This window comes from Pipistrellus kuhlii, unplaced genomic scaffold (assembly GCF_014108245.1).
Source record: "Pipistrellus kuhlii isolate mPipKuh1 unplaced genomic scaffold, mPipKuh1.p scaffold_m20_p_8, whole genome shotgun sequence".
NCBI classification, from domain to species: Eukaryota; Metazoa; Chordata; class Mammalia; order Chiroptera; family Vespertilionidae; genus Pipistrellus; species Pipistrellus kuhlii.
In genome coordinates this window covers 23,767,521-23,780,253 of record NW_023425584.1, presented here as the reverse complement: position 1 = coordinate 23,780,253, position 12,733 = coordinate 23,767,521, and the positions used below count along the sequence as shown (strand labels likewise).

The 12,733-nt window shown below is 44.0% G+C and overlaps 1 protein-coding gene and 1 pseudogene across 4 annotated transcripts in view; one reads left to right on the top strand and one right to left on the bottom strand.

Moving 5' to 3' along the window:
- The window catches only part of ARHGAP26 (Rho GTPase activating protein 26), a 408,339-nt gene that overhangs the window by 35,325 nt on the left and 360,281 nt on the right, over nucleotides 1–12,733 (top strand). The gene's annotated exons all lie outside the window — the stretch shown is intronic.
- On the bottom strand, nucleotides 274–2,189 carry LOC118711200 (annotated as a pseudogene).

Below are 12,733 nucleotides of genomic sequence, written 5' to 3'. Positions count from 1 at the left end.
GCACTTAAGAGAATCAAAACAAATAGGTAACAAAGATTCCCCTGATCACAGGTTCCCAATTGGAGAGGGATGGAGATGGGATGAAAATGGGGGTATGAAAGGGAATGGAAGTTAGTAAAACTGCTTCAATAACCAACTGATTGTGAATGAAATGCCCTCTCTTATTATATGCAATGAATTCACAAACAAGGATAAGATATTACCTTAAATGAAATTAGAAAATACCATGACAGTGAAAGTAGTTCTTTCACCTAAGTTTCCTAAGAACCTCTTTCTCCATGAACCAATGATGTGAACAAAAGTATGTTCAGGCATCAAAAGTTGTCACAGCAGTCTTTCTATCTGTTTCATAAGAGCTTCATACACATCATCCTTAGTTTGTACTGAGATGGGACCAGATGGGCCAGATTTGGGGGCTGCTTTTGCAAGAGGCACAGCAGGATCATGCTCTTACTTTCTTTGGGCAGCAGCAATAGCCTCTCTCTTTTCCCGAGGGACCCTCAGTATGGTGGGCATGAGTCGAATAATCACTGCCTTGGGATTAGTGATTTGTGGCTTGGCACTGACGGTGCTGTGGCTTTCTTCTCAATGGTGGTTGCACTCGTGTCACCCACCTTAGGTTGCTGATTGAAGTTGGGTGGAGCACTTAAAACTCCTGAGTTTGGCAAGGAAGCCGGTGGGAAAAGCACAGGTGGGGCAGGTCCAAGTGGAGGCACCAAGGGTGGGTGCATCATGCCACAGGGAGGTTGCCTTGGTGGGGGTCCCTGAGGAGGAGGGTCAGGAGGCAGACCTGGAGGTAGACCTAGGGGAGGGCCAGGAGGTCGGCCTGGTGGTAGTCCTGGAGTTTAAAGTCAGGGTAAAGGTCCTTCCTTGGAGACCTGGGATTCCAAGTGTTCCCAAAAATGGAGGAGCTTCTGGAAGTGGTCCAGGGGGTGTTCCTGGCATGGGAGGTGCTTGTATCTGAGAAGGGGAAACAGATTGTGGGGGAGCCTGTTGCTGTGAAGAAGCAGATGTGCCATTAGAAAGATTCTTCTTTATGCTGTTTTTGTATTGCTTTTCTGCTTCAGAGTCGCCTTCATCATCGTCCTCTGAAAATTCCTCTAGTTCTCATCCCTCCTCAGGGATTTCCTGTCCTGCCATTCAAAGCATCATGGCTTGAAAAAGAGTCCGCTCTTTAATGTTCTTCTTTTTCTTCCTTGATTTCCCAGGCATATCTTCAAATCGTACACTCAGACCTGATTTTTTTTTCTTCATTGTTGTCTCTCATTATCATCATGATGTACAAATTTACCCCCCTCACTTTCTCCATCTGATCTGTCCGTATAGCTGACATCAGTTCTGTCATCATGCTTATCTTGATCCATGTTCTCAGGATAGCCATAATCTTAACTGGCGCTGGAAACATCATCATCATGACCCTGTTGAGCAAGTTCAGGACTATATAACATCTCTTCATCTCCTGATGAGGGGGAAGAGTCTCAGGCAAAGTCCACTTTAAGGCCATATATTTGCAAGACTTGAGGAGGAGATGGACAAGGGAACAGACTTAGAGTTTTCTGCTAGGGGGCAAACATGGAACAAAACACCCTGCCCAAGAAGAGGAAGAATAGAAACTGCCTGAATTGGAGGTCCATAGGCTGAAGTCTTAAGGATGGAGAATGGCTGGGCATCAGGAAGTGGAATGTCCTGGATCAAGATGTTGGAAGGAATGAACACGCCACGTATCTGGCAAAGGAATACTCTCCATTTCCACATGCTGAGCATTCTTCACAGCATCAAAACATTGGCTAAGTGGAGCCCTCCTCTGTTCATATTCTACTAGCTTTCTCTCTTCTTTGTAAATATCTGGATTCTCTTTTTCAGAGTTGTATAATACGTTCAAAGGTTTCACGCAGCTTTTTTATGCTTGTCTTCCAGCACCCTCTCATTTACCTGTGGCTGTTTGTACTGGGTTAAAGCTCCATTTCATGTACTTTATCTCCATTATCTGGGATAATTTGTTTGGGATTCTTCATCTTCAAAACCTCAGCTGATACCATCATGCACTGTTTTTCTTTCCTTTTAATTCTCTCTTCCAGCCTTCTTTTTTTGGTTTGGCCTGTGGGGTTCATAACTTTTCCACTTTTGGTAGATTGTAGATCTTCGTCCCTTGTTGACAATCTGTGTGGTTCACTTACTTGTTCATTTAAAAAACCACATGAGTATCAACAGAAGAATGTCCAAACACTTCTGCTGGACTCAGGCTTTGAGAAGCTGGGAGGGGCTGATTCTCAGCCTCTTTTACTTCATGGGGCCTTCATCTCTGCTCCTGGTCAGCTATCCTGCAACGGACATCTTGAAACCTTACCCGTTGTTTTGGACTTTTATTTGTGAAATCTGCCAACTCTAATTTGATCTCATTGGTTCTCCTGTTTGGAATCTTTGGCTGCCTTTATGATCACTACAAATGAGTTGAAGAATTTTGAACAGGATGCAGGGATGTGATGTTATTTGCAGCTCCTCTGTGGCCCCCAGACTTTGGTTGTTGCTAGTAGAAACTCAAGCCTTTCACAACTAGCCCTATCATCCATTAAACACTGGTTGCATAGCAGCCAAACATCTTTGCTGAGAAATGAGGCAGAAGGAAATCTCTCTGATGGCACTTCCTCCTCTTCATGGTATTGTTGAGCTTGTGGTAAAGAGGAGGTCAATAATGGAATCATCAGAGCTCTGCAACCATGTTCACAGTTCACATTGGAGAAGTTGGGGGTCCATAGGCAGGGACTCTGGTGGCGTGTTGGCATCTGTGTTCTAAGGCTTCAGGGACCATTTGGAAGCCTTACCTATGCAGGACTCCAGCAATGCGCATCTCTTGTCTGCAGGTCTAGAGAACACAGGAATACAAAAGAAATAAAAATATTGGTCCTTGATAACTGAGGACTGTATAGTTTATAGAGACAGTACCAAGAGGTGTCACTAACTGCTGTACTTACTGAGCACTTCCTTTGTGACTTTGCCTCAACACTGGTAGGTGCTTTCTGTATATTGTTGTGGTAATCCTCACAGTAGCTCTATGAACAAGATTCTGTGATTATCCCCATTTTCCACATGAGGCAATTGAAACTTAGATATGCTTTCATTTCTCTTAGGAAGGTAACTAGGAGTGAAATTGCTGGATCATATGTTACATTTATGTTTAACTTGAGCAGATTTTTGAGGACTGTAAAGGGGAGGGTAGAAAGATGTGTTAATAGGAAGTCTTAAATTTGGGAATGATGTTTGGATTAGCCAGTAAAGCTGCAGTAACCTGGAGTAAAGTACTGGGACCCAGCAAGGTGAGCTGGACAGATTTTAAATGGAGAAAGTTAAGAAGGGCAGCTGGGGTTAGATAGAGAGATCCTGTCCCTGGAGGCTAACGCTGCTTCTCTTGTCATATTTGTCAGTGTGGGCAGAAGGCTTCTCTTTCCATTGCTGTTTCTGGTCATGTATTCTGGGATGTATTTTATCCTCTTCCAGCACTAATAGATGGTCCTTAATGGGAAAGTACCACTACCTTCTCATGGAACATCAGTTCTTAAATGCTGAGTCGCACAGTTTTTGCTGAGAAAACATGGGCAATATAATATGAGCTTTTTATAAAACTGAATTTATATAAACCAGAGGTTTGTGTCCCATTTTGTGAGTGTGTCTTTCTTACTATTTTTGGAATAGTCAAGAATATTTAAATGCTTGCTTGCTTGACATAATAAAATATTGCAACAGTATGTGTCTGTGGGTCTGTGTCTCTGTATTAGTTCAAGTTGGTTGTTGAAATTCTCAAATCTGGGAACCACTGCTCCAAAGTGTTTTGTCTCCTTTCTCATTTTTTATATAATTGTGCATATGGACAACTGGAGTGATACCTGGATGAGACCAAAATGAAAGGTTAGTGACACCAGCATATAACTCCATTACTTGGATACCCAACTCTGTGTAAATGCAGGCAGCTGATGGGCACATGCCATCTTTAGTCGCTTTGGTAGTGTAAGGAAGCCAGAACCAAGTGCAGGTTGGATTTCTTTTGCAGGTTTGGGGCAAGCTGACAGTTGGTTCTGTTCAGGGCATGCGCCTTTTGTTGTGTGTGTGTTGGAAGGCGGGGTGGGTTTTCTGTTGAGGCTGGAGGTCCTGTAGAAACAGTACTCTGGTGAGATCTGTGGGACAGAACAGCAGCCCTTGCCCAAGGGTGAAGGTAGCACTAGAGTGCCTCTCAGGCTTGGAGTTAGGGAGTTTCTGTACCATAATCTTGAAGTACACACAGCCTCTTTTCTTAGTGAATAATAACAATAGTGATGATGCTCTGTGTGACGTTCATAAGAGTGAAATGCATTGAGCTGAACACTGTGCAACGTGCTTTCAGGCATGATGTAATTTGACCCTACCAACAGTTGTGCTGGAAAGGTATCGTTACTTCATGTTTGTGTGAAGCAACTTAAGGTCAGGAATGTTTAGCAAGTTGTTCACTTAACCTGCCACTGGATGAGAGATGCAGAGCCACTAAGGAGCCTGCTAGAATTCACATGCAATCTGTTTTCTTCAAATCTAAGCCTCTTAATTCAGCAATTTCTACTTCAGATCTCATTCCCAGAGGTGTAGCACATCAGTCCAGCTTTATTGTGGAAGACTTGTGCGTGGAAGGGGAATGGGGCAGGGAGTTCCTGGGCCATGTTTAGCAGAGACTCCCTGAGGCGGCCATACAGCCTGGTGTGTCTAATACACTTTATTTGCTGCCCCTCTGTCTACAGACAGCTCTATTGATTCAGTCTTGGGAAGTCTTTGACCTGGCTGTCCTCCTCACCTTTTTTTTTGTTGACAAAGGCCAGATGTTCAAGTTCACACCCACATTGCAACCCCAGCTTCCGGGGGGTGGCGTGGGAGGACTGAGGACAGGGTGGGGGCACCAGCCAGACAGAGGGTTCTGTTGGACCATGTGCAGATGGCTTCCCCCTTGCTTGCCTTGGAAACTGGGGGTTTATTGTTTGCTATCTTCATGCAGTTCTCACCGGCCATACTTTAAAAGCTTTGCCATTTCCTAATGAGGAAGGTGGATGGAAAATGAGAACTTGGAAATTCTGTCCATTTCTTTTATTTTTAAGTTTAAGAATGTTGTGTTTTAGGAGAATGTCGGACTGTACAATAGTTGAATCTTGTCCTGCCTAAATTTCAGTTAGAGGTGGTGAAATTCCATTCATCTAACTAGTATCAAACTTTATTTAGTGGTACTTAATTTTTACCCTCTCTTCCTTACAGTTTAACATTTGATTTGTTTTTATCCTCAGAAAACCGGTGATATATGGCTGCTGTTACTAATTTCTCATAAAATGGAGTCTTCAAGGCACGAAGTGGTTGAATTGTGCAGGATCTGGCTGGAATTGAATCTAGAGAAGTCAGGTCTTCCTATCACTAGCCCAGCTGCTTTCCTTGTTATTGCTTTGTGGAATGGGACTGGCCATTGATAATGAAATCCCAGGACTGGGCAGAAATGGAGGCCCTCTTAGCTGGTGGTTGAGCTACTTAGGGCTTGGTCCATCTGTTTGAGACTAGAGTTGGGCTCCAAGATGAACCAATCAACCCCACAAAAAAGAAAAGCTCTTCTCTTATTGCAGATGGTACTCGGCCCCTGTCAGCTGCTGTGGAAGCTTCTGCCACCGGAAGAGAGATGCAGAGCAGCTTTTCTTATCACGGGTGAACTCTGAACATATGTTTTACCCATATATGGTGTATTGCTTAGTAAGCTTGTGTTTTTTTACTTACTTAATCCTCTGGCACCTTGCCCATCAGTTAGTTGCCCCTTTTATAAGTGCCTATGTGGCTGGGTGTTCTGGTTTTAAGTCATGAGTTTTGACTTTTATTAGAAATTTATAGCTTGCTTTTCAAAGGACTTAGCTGAATCCACTTGCATGGAATGACAGTGTTAAATTTTGTAATTTGAAAATGTTAAAATGGAACATAAATGTGCGCTTTCAGGGTCTGTTTTGAATGGTCTTATTCGTGTGTCTTATCAGTCTATGTTAGACATCTTTATTGCTCAAGTAACCTATTGTTCATGTAGAATGGTTAGAAAATTCAGATAAGCAAACAGAAAAAGAAGGAAAGAACAACAACAACATATGCACTCTATAAGAGTCCCTCGAGGGAAGCCAGGATGTGAAGGACTTCAAATGTCTTAGAAGAAGGGATCTAGTCAGTCAGTGTAGCTCATTATCATTCCCTGAATGGCTCATCTCTTCCTTTTACCGATGATAGAAATCAAGATACAGGTGGGGATATCTGAGCATGATCTGGAGAGTCAAGGCATTTGGTTTGGTGCAATCTGCTATGAGCCTAGATGGCTCAGGGGTCAAAAAAGTTCTGCTGTTAATGCACCACCTGCTAGGAGTGGCTGTGAAAAGGGGAAATTAGTCCTTTGGGGTCTCCTTTTAAAACAGTTGCTAGTTCTCAAGCAAAAAGTGATAAAATAACCTTACAGTCATACCTCCTCTTCACTTACTCTTCCCAGCCCTGCTGGAGCCATTTACCCACCATTTACCCATCCATCCATTCACCCACTCATTCATTCATTCATTTATTCATCACCTATTCATTCATCTGTTCATTCTATAGGTGTTTACTATGTACCTACTTAGCATCAGACATTGTTTGCATATGGCTGTGAGAATACAGATGTTTAAGGCAAGTCCTTGCGCTCATGGAGCTTACGTTGGATTGGTGCAGGCTGTGGCACCATCGCTTCCTTTCAGCTTTTCCTTTTCTAGCCATGGAGGTGCTCTTATCTCCTCTGGAGCTGACCACACCCCTAGGTTCTGTCCTGGAGCTCAGCTCACCCTAGGCCCACAGCCTGCCTGAAATTTGATCAATCCCAATGGGGAAGGTAAGGAGGAGAAGGCAGCGTTTGGCTGGCTGAACTCTTCTCAGAATGGGACTTTACTTTTGTCTGGGAGGAGTAGGGGAGCCGATCACAGAGGGAGGGGCGCCTGGCTTTATCAGAGAGAGAAGGCCTCATTGTGTGTTTTTGTTGGAACAGGTCCCAGAGACTCAGCACAATGCTTTGGACAGGGCTGAGCTAAGCTACCATGCCATAAAATCATAGCCGAAAGAATCAGTGTGGAATTTAGCATCAAAGGGAGCTCTGTGTTACAGCTCTCCCCAGGCAGAGGGCAGGACTTCAGCCCCAGGTCACGCCCTGTTGTTAACTTCATAATATCTTTATGAACATGCCTTTTGTGTCTGTGTGTTTGCTGTCTGTGTCTATCAGTCTCTCTGCCTCTATCAATCTCTATCAATCTGTCTCTCTCCCAGGTCTGGTCATTTATTAAGAGATTTTGATGGAAAATTTAAAACGTATTCTCTGTAAATTATCTCCCTTTTAATCTATGGCATATCTGGGTGGATGAGAGAATTGCAGGGATGGGAACATATGACACATAGACCTTAGAAAGTTCCAGGAAACCATATTTCCCAAACTGCAGTCACTCATGTGTTTCTATCATGATTTTCTGCCACATTGACGTAACATCTATTCTATTGTTCACCTAATATTTTTCTTCAAATGGTTGTACTTGTTCTTTTTGAAAGGACACTCTTTGTTTTACAAGATTGTTTTATAACTTGGCCATAAATAAAACACCAGTATGATTTGCCCCAAACCAAAGTAACCTTAGAAATCAATCTATCAACTCTAATGTTTATTTACATGCCACCTAAAATGATTTTGTACACTGCAAAGGTGGGCTTATTACCACACTTTGGGAAGTTCCTTTGTAGATTGAACCAGCTGTAGCCAACAGATTCCTGGCGAGTCAGATGAATAAATCTCTAGTAACGTTTCCTCCATCTCCCCCCTCCCAAACTACAGTGACTCATTGGGTACAACACAAGTTGTGTGTGAAGCCTCAGGGAGTGTGACAGGTATAAGGGAAGGGAGCATTCTTGGCTGTCCTTTTCCGTGATCATCTATGGGCACCGGTCCCTTGAATAATTGCTCGGTACTCTGGGTGCAGAGTAACGTTGCCAGTGCTGAAGAGCAGATGGTGTAGATACTGTGAAACGTGCCATGGACCAAACTGTCTTATGTGCCAGGAATCCCTCCCCTTCCCAACCATCATCTCTTTAGCAATCTATCCCCCCCGCCCCCCTCTCCCGTGTTGTAGAGCAAGAAGCTGAGAGTGTGGGCTCTGGAGGCTGACAGCATGAGTTCTAATCTGGGGCCTGCTCCTTCTGCGACATTGTCAAGTAACCTCTTTCTTCATTTATTCCACAAATAAACATTGTGTGCCTGCTATAAGCCAGCCACTGCTCTATGCTCTAGGGGGTATATTAACCAACAAAATGGGCGGGGGGAGGGCATGCTTTCATTGAGCTCATATTCTTCTAGCCTTATTTTAAGCTGTTAAATGGGAGTAATAGTAGCCTTCCCTGCCATGGTTATTGTGAACTGGCGTAACAGAAGAGTTTTTAGCACAGGGCCTGGCTCAGTGGTTGCTTAATAAATGCTAGCTGTTTAATTATGATAGTTAGGTGCCCAGTATTGTTCCAGACCCCCTCCTGCTGCTTTAGCTTCAGCAGCACCCAACTGAAATATTCTTTCTTTGCTTCTTAGTCTGTAAGTAATTCTTGAAGCCCTGTAACCTTTAGGAATCTTGCATGGCTTGAAGCCTCATACCCTAATCATAGGACTCTAAAAACTCCTGGTCACCCTTGAAATAAGCTTACACAACACCTAACTACGTGATAAATCGACATTCTCATACTCTGGATGATGTTTTGCAGAAGACATTTTTTTTTGTCCTTTTGTTAACTAAGAAAGGCTCCCCTCCCTTCTCTTCTGCTTTTCCTTCCCAGGACCCCCTCCTCTCTTCCTGTAGTATTGAGGGTGTTTGGGCAGAAACCCTGGCCTTGCAGAGTGCTGCTGTGATGATCTGTTTAGTACAGTTCTTTATTACCGCTACAGGAAAAGCTTAGTTGGTCCAGAACAGAGGTATTGGTGCTGAGCCTAGACATTTGTCTTTGGATGGGTTTGACTCAATTTTAATTCTATTCATTTCTAAAAAGAAAAATTCTATTTATCAATTCTGTAATTTACAAAACAGACATAAGGTTTTGTCCTGGGTTCGCCTGATCCCCCAGCAGTCCCTGAAAGACAGAAGTCTTTATTGACTCAAGCACTCAGTGGACTGTCTAATCGTGACTTTTGTGCCCAGTGGCCATACTGTATATGCTGATTGCTTTAAAAAGGATACCAGCCTGCCTGTGCACTGCACAGAGTGGCAGGGGAATTAAGAGTTTGGAACAACTTGAACAGGGTGCATTTCTGTTCGCTAGGGCTGCCATAACGAAGTACAGCATACTGGAAGGTTTAAACAACAAAAAATTATTTTCTCACAGTTTTAGTGCCTAGATGTCTGAGATCTAGGGATTGGCAGGTTGGTTTCTTCTGATGCCTCTTTCCTTGGCTTATAGATGGCTGCCTTCTCCCTGTGTTTTCAGATGGTCTTCCCCCTGCCATAATCTGAATCCTAATCTCTTCTTTATATATTTATTTTATTGATTTTTTACAGAGAGGAAGAGAGAGGGATAGAGAGTTAGAAACATTGATGAGAGAGAATCATTGATCAGCTGCCTCTTGCACACCCCCTACTGGGATGTGCCCGCAACCACTGTACATGCCCTTGACGGGGATCAAACCTGGGACCTTTCAGTCTGCAGGCCAACACTCTATCCATTGAGCCAAACCGGCTTTGGCCCTAATCTCTTCTTATAAGGACACCAGTATTATTGAATTAGAGCCCACCAGTATGACCTCTTTTTACCTTAATTACCTCTTTGAAGGCCGTATCTCCAAATACAGTCACATTCTCAGGTACTGGGGCCTAGGACTTCAACATATACATTTTAGGAGGACACGGTTCAGCTTGGTTCAGGAATACAGTTCCAAAACACGCTTGTATTACCTATGCCTTGAGTTGCTCAGATGGGTTTTTGAGGGTAGTAGGAGTTCTAGAAAGTGAGCCAGCTTCAGGTTTGGGCACTGACTCTGTGGTGGCCACCATTACTAGTTTAATGAGTTCTTGGTGGTGACCTAGGCTGGTTGGCTGATCCTAGAAGGGCTACAAGTAGATGCACAATTTCACCTGCCCCGTGCCTTGGCTACTTACAGACAGGATTTGAGACAGAAGGATAGATATAGTTTGGGGAAGGATTTGTTGAGAGGGAAAGTGTGATATTGTCCTTCCGACAAGACTCAGAACTTTGTGAAGAGTTAGGAAAACCACGGCTAGAGTTTTCCAGTAATCTGAAACCCCCCTCTTCCGGTTACATGTTCTGTAAACAGCGACTGCCTATAAGAGGGGTTTGGAGTCTGTTGACTTTGGCTGAGATGTAGCCTGAGAAGATTCATCAGTTTCCAATTCCTGTTCTCTCAGGATATTAAGTAGTGCAATGAACTGGGAAACTTTTCTTTATTAAAATTGGAGGAAGAGTTGGGCGTTTTGAGGGAGACCTGGAACAGGAAGGGAGCTGACACCAGAAGTTTCACGGCATTCCTTCAGAGATCATGTTATCTTTTTTTGCTTTGTCAGTGGTTAGTAGCTTAAGTATGCAGTGCAACAAGGGGAGGTAAAAAATGAAAATGCTTCCAGAAGTGCTGACAGTATAGCTAGTTTGTGCAGCAGTGTGTATGGCGGTTAAAGGTACAGGCTCTGGAGTCCCATTGACCTGGTTCAGATCCTGGCCTTGCTGTTCCTTCACCTGTGTGACATTGGGCCGGCTATTAATCTCTCATCTTCAGTTGTCTTATCTGTAGAATGGGAATGATAATTTGTACCTGCATCATTTTGTGAAGATCAAATGAGATAATTCATGTAACAGCTTTAGTTAATGCTCAATCGTTGTGAGCCTCTGCTCTTAGTATGAGTGCAGGATCATTGACAGTTTATTTCCCAGTTTTGTGTCCAGCTTCTAATTAAGAATAAAACAGCATTGCATTTTTTATCAGATTCTGATCTCATGTACTTTTTCATTTCTAGCTAGGAGAAGTTACTTAATTTTTTTTTTTTTTTGTGTGTGTGTGTGTGTGTGTGTGTGTGTGTGTGTGTGTGTGTGGTGGGGCGGATTGCGCTTACACTTAAGGAGGAAATTCTTTCAAATGAAAAATAAATATTTTAAAATCATATTTGTTATTCTGCTAAAGATTTAAGGTTAGTTTTATGGCTAAAAAAGGCATGTTAATCAGATGAAAGTCATCCTATCTAATAAAGAGGGATTATGCTAATTGACTGCCACACCTTCAAAGATGACAGCGCCCACAGCCACAAGATGGCGTGCCCAGTCCCCCATCTGCCTCCGGAGTCCTCCAGTCCCTCAACCCCCCAGACACCCAGGGCCAGCCTGAGGCACAGGCAAGCCTCGGATGGTGGCTGCCTATTCGCCCAGGGCTGGCCCAAGGAGCAGGCAAGCCTTGGGTGGCGGCTGCCCAGCTGCCCAGGGCTGCCCGAGGCTTGCACTGCTGGCAGTGGCAGTAGCAGAGGTGTGATGGGGACATCACCTTCCCCTCCTGATTGCTGGGTCAGCTCCCAGACTGTGAGAGGGGGCAGGCTGGGCTGAGGGACCACCCCCTCCAGTGCATGAATTTTTATGCACTGGGCCTCTAGTGTATTTATATTTACTCTATACATTTATTGAGATGACCCTTTCACCTTCTTGCATCCTTCCCCCACATACTTTGTAGTCTTAGGTCATATTGGCCCCCACTCCTACCTACCACAGGGCCTTTGCATGACTTTTCGCTGGACCTGGAAAATTTTGGCCACTTCCTATTCTCACCACTCATCCCTCAGTCTCATTTCAGCTTCATTCTTCTGGTTGTCCTTGCTTGTCATTCTGTGCTTCTTCTATAGGACCCTGTTTCTTTAATTCTGCAGCATAGAGTTAACTATACTCTATGGGTAAAATTTGACTAATAAAGCTTGTCACTTCAGTAGATGGGAAACTTGTAAGGGTGGGAACATGTCTTTTTTTGTTCACGACTGTATACTGAGCATCCTATAACACTTTTGGCATAGTAGACACTGAGTAAATGTGTTGAATGAGTGAATTGATATTGTTTTGCTAAAAAGAGCTATACTAGGTATTCTGGGGGCTGCAGAGATAAGCCTATCCAGTCCCTGCTCCAAAGGGGCATTCAGTCTCAGAGGAGAACACCATTGGGATAGTGCCATAGGCAGAGTGAACTAGTGAAGCCAGATTTCACATGAGGGGGATGCTCATGGGAGGAATAAGCAAAGGCATCTTGTAGGAGATGCCATGTCCACACTGGGCCTTGAAGGAAGAGTTGGGCCTGAAGAAATGGGAGAAAAAGGCCTCTTTAGAGGGAGAGAGCTATGTAAGCACAGGCTTGGAAAGTATAGCCTGCTTTAGGGATGGGAGTCAGGTGGTTTGGCTGGAGCCCAGCAGGCTTGCAAGGAAGCATTGGACAGTGAGTTGGAAGGTTTGTGAGAGCCAGGCAAGGCACTTTTGGTTGGTGTGAAGGAAAAGGGATGTGCCTTAAAAGGTCCTGAGCAGAGGGGTGATGTGACCAGCCATGGGCTCTAAGATGGTAGTTTCTAAGAAGGTGCACTTGGAGGAAAGACAGGAGTGGGAAGCCAGGTAGGGAGAAACTCAGAGAGTGGGAAGAAGAGGGCTTAAGTGAAGGTCCAATAATGAGAAAGAATATTGATGGGGC